The sequence below is a fragment of the Oncorhynchus masou genome, chromosome 21 (assembly GCF_036934945.1).
Source record: "Oncorhynchus masou masou isolate Uvic2021 chromosome 21, UVic_Omas_1.1, whole genome shotgun sequence".
Classification (NCBI taxonomy): Eukaryota; Metazoa; Chordata; class Actinopteri; order Salmoniformes; family Salmonidae; genus Oncorhynchus; species Oncorhynchus masou.
In genome coordinates, this window is record NC_088232.1 from 42941142 (window position 1) to 42951466 (window position 10325).

Below are 10325 nucleotides of genomic sequence, written 5' to 3' on the forward strand. Positions count from 1 at the left end.
CTTTTATATTTTTTGGTACCATCATATTTGAAATGCAAAAGAAAGGCCATAGTGTATTATTACAGCCCAGGTACAATTTAGATTTTGGCCACTATATGGCATCAGTGTATGTGCAAAAGTTTTAAAGGACCAATCCATTGAAACATTGCATTTCTGTTCAAAATGATTGTATCAAAACTGCCCAAATGTACCTAATTTGTTTTTTAATAACTTTTCATGTTCAAAATTGTGCACTTTCAAACAATAAAGCATGTTATTCTCTCACTGTAGTAGCTACTGCAAAGATTTGACAGTGCAGTTAGCTTAACATCAATTTAAGCTTTCTGCCAATATCAGACATGTCTATGTCCTGGGAAATGTTCAATGTGTTACTTACAACCTCATGCTAATCGCATTAGACTTTAGCTCAACCGTCCTGTGGAAGGGACACCGATCCTGAAGAAAGTATATCCGAATTGGATATATTTAGCTGTTTTAAAGCTGCATAACATGTAGAAGTTGTCCCTTTTCTGGTTTAGAAGAAGTGACTGCTAAATGCTAACTCCCCATTTGTATAAGCTGGTTAGCATGGCTAGCCTACAGAAATCATTGATGGTAGTCAATTTTTAGCTGTAATGCATTTGTTCGGAAATGTAACAATGCACACAAACATGGTTTACAACAAAGGGTTGACATCCATACAAGCATGTTTACCTCAATGTGGTGTGAAATACACTTTCTAGGAGCTTTTCCTAGCCAAATCTAACTGCTTCTACACCTGCATTGCTTGCTGTTTGGGGTTTAGGCCCGGTTTCTGTACAGCACTTTGAAATATCAGCTGATGTAAGAAGGGCTTTATAAATACATTTGAATGATTTAATTGACATAGAAACAATGCCTAAATGTACGCTAATTTTGCTGGGGGCAATGAGGTGACTTGGGAGCTTCATACCATGTGTTTCCATGGCAATTCCATTGTTTAATAACTCGAGCTTCATTGACCTTTTTACCGCATCAATCTCCTCATTGTCCCACAGCAAAATGATCCTACATTTAGGCTATTGTTTATATGTGTATTTCACACCATGTTGAGGTAAACATTTGAGTATAATGGTTGCATGGATGTGAACCAGCTGTGATGACGGTGACGATTTAAGATGAGGGAGGATCATTCTTTTTTAGCTGAGCATGGTCTTCTTTCTATTACAGCATATTGGATGACTGTCATTCATAGCATGTAATGCACTGTGCAGCTCAAAGTAACATTGATAGGTTCAGACTACTACATGATACTCAAATGTATTTGAATGATACCCATCATGGGGTTGCTACAACTTAGGCTATGAATGAAGGTTTACAACATAGGTGCAAACAGATTGAGAGATAAATGTGAGTACTTAAGGTGACAGACAGACTGACAGATTGAATACCGCCTTGCACACTCTTGACTGCATCTAGCTGATCTTGGGTGTAATCATTAGTCCAACTGTTGCAAACGAGAGTTTCTACTCGACAAATTCAGCTATGTTCCGTTTGCTTCCGTTTAAGAAAAGTTTTTCAAACATATGCATCAGCATTATCATTTTGCTCGTTGTAGAATTCCTTCTTGCATCTACGTGTTCTCCTCTTCTCACCGTTTCCCTTCGCTTGTGGACTACAGGGCACAACACATCAACTGTCTGTGACCAGGCGAAAAAACCTTTCCAAGCCAAACCTTCATATCATAACCACTAACCTCTACACACAGCCTACCTACATCATCATAGCTACTGGAACTAACGTGTTAGTAAACCCTCTACAATCGTGCAGTACAGTGTAGGCAGCAAGCAGTTTAGCGGTTATACTGGCAGGCCCTGGTGGCAATAAATTAATAAAACCAGAAACTTAACTTGACTTGGAAGAGTGATGGATAGTCATAGCCAGCTAGGTATGTTTGAACCAGGTGTTTTAGTAGGCTATACTAGCTAGTTGTATTTGCTAGCCATATGAAAGGGAATAAAAAAGATGAATTATAGATAGCTCCCGCTCTCTTTCTCTATCTCACACTCCCCCTCTTGCTTCTCCTTCATTTTTAAATAAATACATTTGTTAAAAACTTTTCAACTAATGTCTTTCTCTCTCTTTGAGTGAACTACTCACCACATGTTACGCACTGCAGCGCTAGCTAGCTGTAGCTTATGCTTTCAGTACTAGTCATTCTCTGATTGGGTGGACAAGATGTCAGCTCGTGCTGCAAAAGCTCCGATAGGTTAGAGGACGTCCTCTGGAAGTTGTCATAATTACTATGTAAGTCTATGGAAGGGGGTAAGAACCATGAGCATCCTAGGTTTTGTAATGAAGTCAATTTACTCAGAAGAGGACCGAAGCTAGCTCTCCACTGGGTTCACCATGGTGCTTTAATGTTTCACTATTAAAAAAATGACATTCACTGAGGAGGATGGTCCTCCCCGTCCTCCTCTCAGGAGCCTCCACTGATGTCAATCCCAATACATGTTCATGTCATCGTCACCAATCAACTGCATTGCAGTTAAAAAATGACTTGGACTGCCACCACAGATTTCTGTATGCTAGCTATGCTCCCCACTTCTGAATGGGATTTAGCATTTAGCAGTCACTTCTTCTATAGCTGAAAAGGAACAACGTCTAAATGTTATGCATCGAAAACAATGTCCTCATCAGCTTTTTCTTAAATTCAATCAGTCAGAGTAGCACAAACTACAGTTAAAAAAACGAGTCCACCCTTTTTCCAATAGCTGAAGAGGGGTAAAGATGTATAAGGAGAGGTGAGGTAGAATGGGGGGACTCGGATGTGACAAGACGTGTGGTGAGACGAGGGTGAAGATGACAGGAGAACAGGTGACAGAAGTAGTGAGGATGGTGATGAGGGGTGAAGATGGATGAGGAGAGGTGAGGAGGGTTGAGACTGACAGAGATGTAAAGCTCTCTCTGTTCTTTCCTGATGGGCATTCTGCTTTGCTAATCCTACGCTGTAAACCCACAATCCAATCACCATTGTCCCCTCACACACACACATACAAACACACACACACACGCACACAGACACACACACAGTCACACACACCCCGAACCACAAATCTGTTTGCGGCCCATCTGTGTTAAAGCCATCTAGTTTATTAGAGATGGATGAATTTACAGTAACGAGCCATTCCCATGACAAATAATCATTTTCAGCCATTTGATGGTATAAATAAAAGGTGGCCTCAAGAAGGGACTTAATCAGTGGAGTGTGTGTGTGTGCGTGCGTGCGTGCGTGTGTGTGTGCGTGCCCACGTGTGTGTGTGTGGAAGGGCTGTGGAACTAACACTGAGGAAGGAGACACCACCAGAGAACATCTCTCTCCATCTAAACACCATATTATCTCATCTCATTCCTTACCTTGATACCCTCCCGTCTCAGTCCTTCCTCTAAACCTGTCTATCCCTCCGTTAAATGCCATACTTTTATCTGTCTGTTACTAAGGGTGTGTCTTCCTATGGTGTGTGTGTGTATCGACCTGCTGGCATGTCGCTGAGTGTTGGTGTAAGCACAACAACCCTAGCCTGTGTACCAGTGCCATAACTGCATGTATACGTGTGTTTCTACGTGTATGTCTGTGTGTGTGTCAATGTGTCTGTGTGCCTGTGTGTATGTCTGAATGTGTATGTGTGTCTGTCTGTCTGTGTCTGTTTGTCTGTGTGTGTGTCACTTCTGTCTGTCTGTCTGTGTGTGTCTGTCTGTCTGTCTGTCTGTCTGTCTGTCTGTCTGTCTGTCTGTGTGTTTGTGTGTGTGTCTGTGTCTGTTTGTGTGTGTGACTGTGTGTGTGTCTTGTGTGTGGTCTGTCTGTGTGTGTGTGTGTGTGTGTGTGTGTGTGTGTGTGTGTGTGTGTGTGTGTGTGTGTGTGTGTGTGTCTGTCTGTCTGTCTGTCTGTCTGTGTGTCTGTGTCTGTCTGTCTGTCTGTCTGTCTGTCTGTCTGTCTGTGTATGTAGCAGCCCTCTCACGTGAAACACACGATAAACAAACACACACACACACAGCGGCCGTCTCCATGTGCCAGTAATGTGCTTGTGCCATGTGCCAGTAACGTGCTTGTCTGTGATTGGTTTAGGTTCTGTGTGACAGCGGCATGCCAATGGTCTATAATAGGTTTGACACAGACTAAGTCCAATTGGCCTAAGACTGTGACCCCTTGGCCACAGTCAAACAAACACACTCCCTTTAAAGGTATTTGCCTAAACCAAACAATATCCAGTCAATATCCAGTCAATACCCAGTCATTTCCCAGTCAGATCCCAGTCAATACCCAGTCAATATCCAGTCAATATCAAGTCAATTCCCAGTCAATACCCAGTCAATATCCAGTCAATATCAAGTCAATTCCCAGTCAATACCCAGTCAATATCCAGTCAATATCAAGTCAATTCCCAGTCAATACCCAGTCAATACCCAGTCAATACCAGTCAATATCCAGTCAATTCCCAGTCAATATCCAGTCAATATCCAGTCAATATCCCAGTCATTTACACAGTCAGTTCCCAGTCAATACCCAGTCAATATCCAGTCAATATCAAGGGAAATCAATTCCCAGTCAATTCCCAGTCAATACCCAGTCAATATCCAGTCAATATCAAGTCAATTCCCCAGTCAATACCCAGTCAATATCCAGTCATTTCCCAGTCAATACCCAGTCAATATCCAGTCAATTCCCAGTCAATATCCAGTCAATTCCCAGTCAATATCCAGTCAATACCCAGTCAATACCCAGTCAATACCCAGTCAATACCCAGTCAATATCCAGTCAATATACAGTATACAATACCCAGTCAATACCCAGTCAATATCCCAGTCAATTCTCAGTCAATATCCAGTCAATACCAGTCAATACCCAGTCAATACCCAGTCAATATCCACACAATATCTATTGTACACCAGGCATTATATAGGGCAGTATAAATATGCCAGAGGGAATATACCAGAGGGAATATACCAGAGGGAATATGCCAAGGGGGGATATACCAGAGGGAATATGCCAAGGGGGATATGCCAGAGGGAATATGCCAAGGGGAATATGCCAGGCAAGACATGTTGCGAGGGAAATGTCCTGGGGAATAGCAGAGATGTTTGGCCATGGCTCTGCCTAAAGGGACAAGGCCCAAGGGATAGGGGGAAAGTATACCAGCCAAGGTTCACACACACACGCGGCACAGAGGGACATGCACACACAATACACACACACACACACACACACACACACACACACACACATGCCACACACACACACACACACACACACCACAATACACCAGACACACACTGAGGCCCTATTAGTGAGGGAATATGTGTGTGTGTGTGTGTGTGTATGCCAAGTGTGTGTGTGTGTGTGTGTATGTATGCCAAGGTGTGTGTGTGGGGAATATGTGTGAGTGTGTGTGTATACCAGTGTACCAGAGGGAATATGCCAGTATGCCAGGGGAATGGGTTTACTGGTCACATCTGGCTGTATTTTACAACAGGCAGTAAATAAAGCAAAAAGTCAGTGACTCATGATGGCACTGATGATCTGCATACATCTACATTTAATTTGCCAAACACAAACACTGTACATCTACATATACCAATCTGCCAAACACTAACACCAAACATCTACATTTAATCTACCAAACACTAACACTGGGAATACATCTACATTTAATCTGCCAAACACTAACACCAAACATCTACATTTAATTTGCCAAACACTAACACCAAACATCTACATTTAATCTACCAAACACTGACACCAAACATCTACATTTAATCTACCAAACACTAACACCAAACATCTACATTTAATCTACCAAACACTAACACCAAACATCTACATTATGCCAGGGGAATAATCTACCAAACACTAACACCAAACATCTACATTTAATCTACCAAACACTAACACCAAGCATCTACATTTAATTTGCCAAACACTAACACCAAACATCTACATTTAATTTGCCAAACACAAACACTGTACATCTACATTTAATCTGCCAAACACTAACACTGTACATCTACATTTAATCTACCAAACACTAACACCAAACATCTACATTTAATCTGCCAAACACAAACACTGTACATCTACATTTAATCTGCCAAACACTAACACTGTACATCTACATTTAATCTACCAAACACTAACACCAAACATCTACATTTAATCTGCCAAACACTAACACTGTAACATCTACATTTAATCTACCAAACACTAACACCAAACATCTACATTTAATCTACCAAACACTAACACCAAACATCTACATTTAATCTACCAAACACTAACACCAAGCATCTACATTTAATTTCCCAAACACTAACACCAAACATCTACATTTAATTTGCCAAACACAAACACTGTACATCTACATTTAATCTGCCAAACACTAACACCAACATCTACATTTAATCTACCAAACACTAACACCAAACATCTACATTTAATCTGCCAAACACTAACACTGTACATCTACATTTAATCTGCCAAACACTAACACTGTACATCTACATTTAATCTACCAAACACTAACACCAAACATCTACATTTAATCTGCCAAACACTAACACTGTACATCTACATTTAATCTGCCAAACACTAACACTGTACATCTACATTTAATCTGCCAAACACTAACACTGTAACATCTACATTTAATCTGCCAAACACAAACACTGTACATCTACATTTAATCTGCCAAACACTAACACTGTACATCTACATTTAATCTGCCAAACACTAACACCAAACATCTACATTTAATCTACCAAACACTAACACTGTACATCTACATTTAATCTGCCAAACACTAACACCAAACATCTACATTTAATTTGCCAAACACTAACACCAAACATCTACATTTAATCTGCCAAACACTAACACCAAACATCTACATTTAATTTGCCAAACACTAACACCAAACATCTACATTTAATCTGCCAAACACTAACACCAAACATCTACATTTAATCTGCCAAACACTAACACCAAACATCTACATTTAATTTGCCAAACACTAACACCAAACATCTACATTTAATCTGCCAAACACTAACACTGTACATCTACATTTAATCTGCCAAACACTAACACCAAACATCTACATTTTATCTTCCAAACACTAACACCAAACATCTACATTTAATCTGCCAAACACTAAAACTGTACATCTACATTTAATCTGCCAAACAAACACCAAACATCTACATTTAACATGCCAAACAATAACACCAAACATCTACATTTAATCTGCCAAACACAAACACTGTACATCTACATTTAATGTGCCAAACACTAAGACTGTCATCTACATTTAATCTGCCAAACACTAACACCAAACATCAACATGTAATCTGCCAAACACTAAGACTGTACATCTACATTTAATCTGCCAAACACTAACACCAAACATCAACATTTAATCTGCATTTAATTTAATCTGCCAAACACTAAAACTGTACATCTACATTTCATCTTCCAAACACCAAACATCTACATTTAATCTGCCAAACACTAACACCAAACATCTACATTTAATCTGCCAAACACGAACACTGTACATCTACATTTAATCTGCCAAACACCAAGACTGTACATCTACATTTAATCTGCCAAACACTAACACCAAACATCTCCATTTAATCTGTGAAACACTAACACTATACATCTACATTTAATCTGCCAAACTACCACTATACATCTGGAGGACAAGCCCCTTCTATCACCCCCATCCCAGTCACACACAAACACATGCTGGAAAGCATGCAGTCACACACATTTGAGTTTAAATCAGTATTAATATCTTTATTTCTACCTCTATACTCAATCTACCCACATCTTTCATCTCTCCCTCTTTCACCTCTTTCCCTTCATATCTCTCTCTCTCTCTCTCTCTCTCTCTCTTCCTGATCTGTCTCTTCATATCGTGTGTCAGGTTGAATAATTCAGGCATCCGACTGACCGACCCAGTGTGTCCTGCGCTTGGCAGAGCTTTCCTCTCTACCTCTATCCCTTCTCTCTACCTCTATCCCCCTCTCTCTACCTCTATCCCCTCTCTCTACCTCTATCCCCCTCTCTACTACCTCCCCCTCTCTACCCCTCCCCCTCTCTACCTCTCTCCCCCTCTCTCTATCCCCCCTCTCTACCTCTATCCCCTCTCCCCCCTCTCTACCTCTATCCCCCTTCTCTCTCTCTATCCCCCTCTCTCTATCCCCCTCTCTACCTCTATCCCCCTTCTCTCTCTCTCCCCCTCTCTCTATCCCCCTCTCTCTACCTCTATCCCCTCTCTCTACCTTTATCCCCCTCTCTCTACCTCTATCCCCCTCTCTACCTCTATCCCCCCCCTCTCTACCTCTATCCCCTCTCTCTACCTCTATCCCCCTCTCTCTACCTCTATCTCTACCCCCCCCTCTCTACCTCTATCCCCCTCTCTCTACCTCTACCCCCTTCTCTCTCTCTATCCCATCTCTCTACCTCCTCTTGTCTATCTGTTTCTCTTCTGTATCAGTCTCTGCTCCACCTCTCCATACAAACTCCATATCCCCTTTTCATTGTACCTCTTTCTACAATCTTTCTCCTCGTTTGTCACTGTTTTACACATACTATTTCTCTATCTTGACTTCTCTCCTTCTTTCTGAGTCTCCCACTCTCTTTCTCCAAGGTCACTAACATGTTCATTGACACAGTCAAACACAGCAGCAAAGGAAACAGACCCAAACAGTAACCCTAACCACATTATAAACACAACCACAATCCAACCATAACATAATCGCAAACACAATTCAACACATTTTAAATACACCCACTGCCAATTATTAAACACTTAAACTAACCCAAAGTATACCATCACTGCTGAAACAACACAGAGACGCTTTTAATGAACCTTCAGACGTAAGCCAAACCAAAGCATTTAAAAACATCACAACGGTGAACAAGCAACAAACATGTTTTCAGATGCTCATTGCCACCAGGGAAACAAAACAACGCGAGAACAAAGCAACCACGTGTTATACCCTTGTTAAAACCAAGTGTAGAGTTTATTTGTTATAATTAATTGGTATTAGATTTAAAAGGTGATTGAATGCTGCTGAATTGTTATGTCGTTAATGCATTTCTTTTGAAGGAATATTCATCTAAAGAACAAGTGAAATAGGTTGATTTACTTTCAAGTTTTGACCAATAAGGTAGCTTGTTAAGCTGAGGCCAATGTGAGAAAGAGACGTTGAAGAAAGAGGGAAAGACGTTGAAAAAAGGATGGAGAGAAAAAGAAAGAAAAACTATAAAAGAAGACGAGAAAAGTTCAACAAAACCCATATCTACCGAGTTTTGAAGGGAAATATTGATTTTATTTTATTAATGAGTTATTTATTTTTTTAAAGAAAAACTAAGTAGAAACTGAAGCTACCGTTTCATTGTGGAGGTATTTGACAGCCTCGAGGTTAGCCTAGCGTCGTGCGAGAACTGGAGAGTATTGCTTGTGGAAGATTAACGAGTTCATGTTACCATGGGATATGTGTTGCTGCTAAGGAGCACTGTCTGCATTGATAGCTGTGCATCTTGTGAGGACACCTGCACGGAACTGCTATACTTCACTGAGGAAATATATAGGAGTAGTGAGTAACCACAACGGTGGGGTGCTTCGGGACTTTATGTGTGTCGCCATTTTTGGGGCGGAGCTCCAACGCGCACCAACGGGTTTAACCAAGCTTGCAATTAATTTGGACATGGGTTGTGAAAAATCATTGGGGTTTATTATTTATTTATTTTGATGTGGTACATTGAAAATGTGATAATATACATCTTGAACCTTATGTCTGTTGCGTTGGTCATTTACTGTTTCAGTTTCATTTAATACATGGGAAAGCATATCCTTATATAATAACAAAAATCTATAATCGTTCTATCTGAAATGAATCCCCTAGTTTGTCATCATCCTAGCGAGTTTACAATAGGGATTCTTATTGGAGATGTGCTTCTCACCTAATATCCCATGCTGTTCAGATATTCTAAGTAAGGTAATATCATGAGAGTCACATTTGAGGCTGGTGAGAGGGTTACACATTAAACAGCAGCCAGCCCAGTAACCCTTGTACACAACAACTAGCTAGCTACCCATTAAATTGTCAACACAACTTACTGTCAGCTACTGTACTCCGACTAACCTCATCACAGACCTGGGGAGCATTCAGGTGGGGGAAATGTAGTGAACATTATAAAAACATTCCACAACGCGTTCCCTTCTGAACGCAACCCAGACCCTTTATCACTGTAATCTAAACCTACAGAAGGATTATAGTAGTAGTGGGAGCTGTACAGTGGC

The 10325-nt window shown here is 40.7% G+C and overlaps 1 protein-coding gene across 6 annotated transcripts in view; it reads right to left on the reverse strand.

Annotated features, from left to right (window-relative positions):
• The window catches only part of LOC135508382 (estrogen-related receptor gamma-like), a 295554-nt gene that overhangs the window by 111946 nt on the left and 173283 nt on the right, over nucleotides 1-10325 (reverse strand). The window lies entirely within an intron of this gene.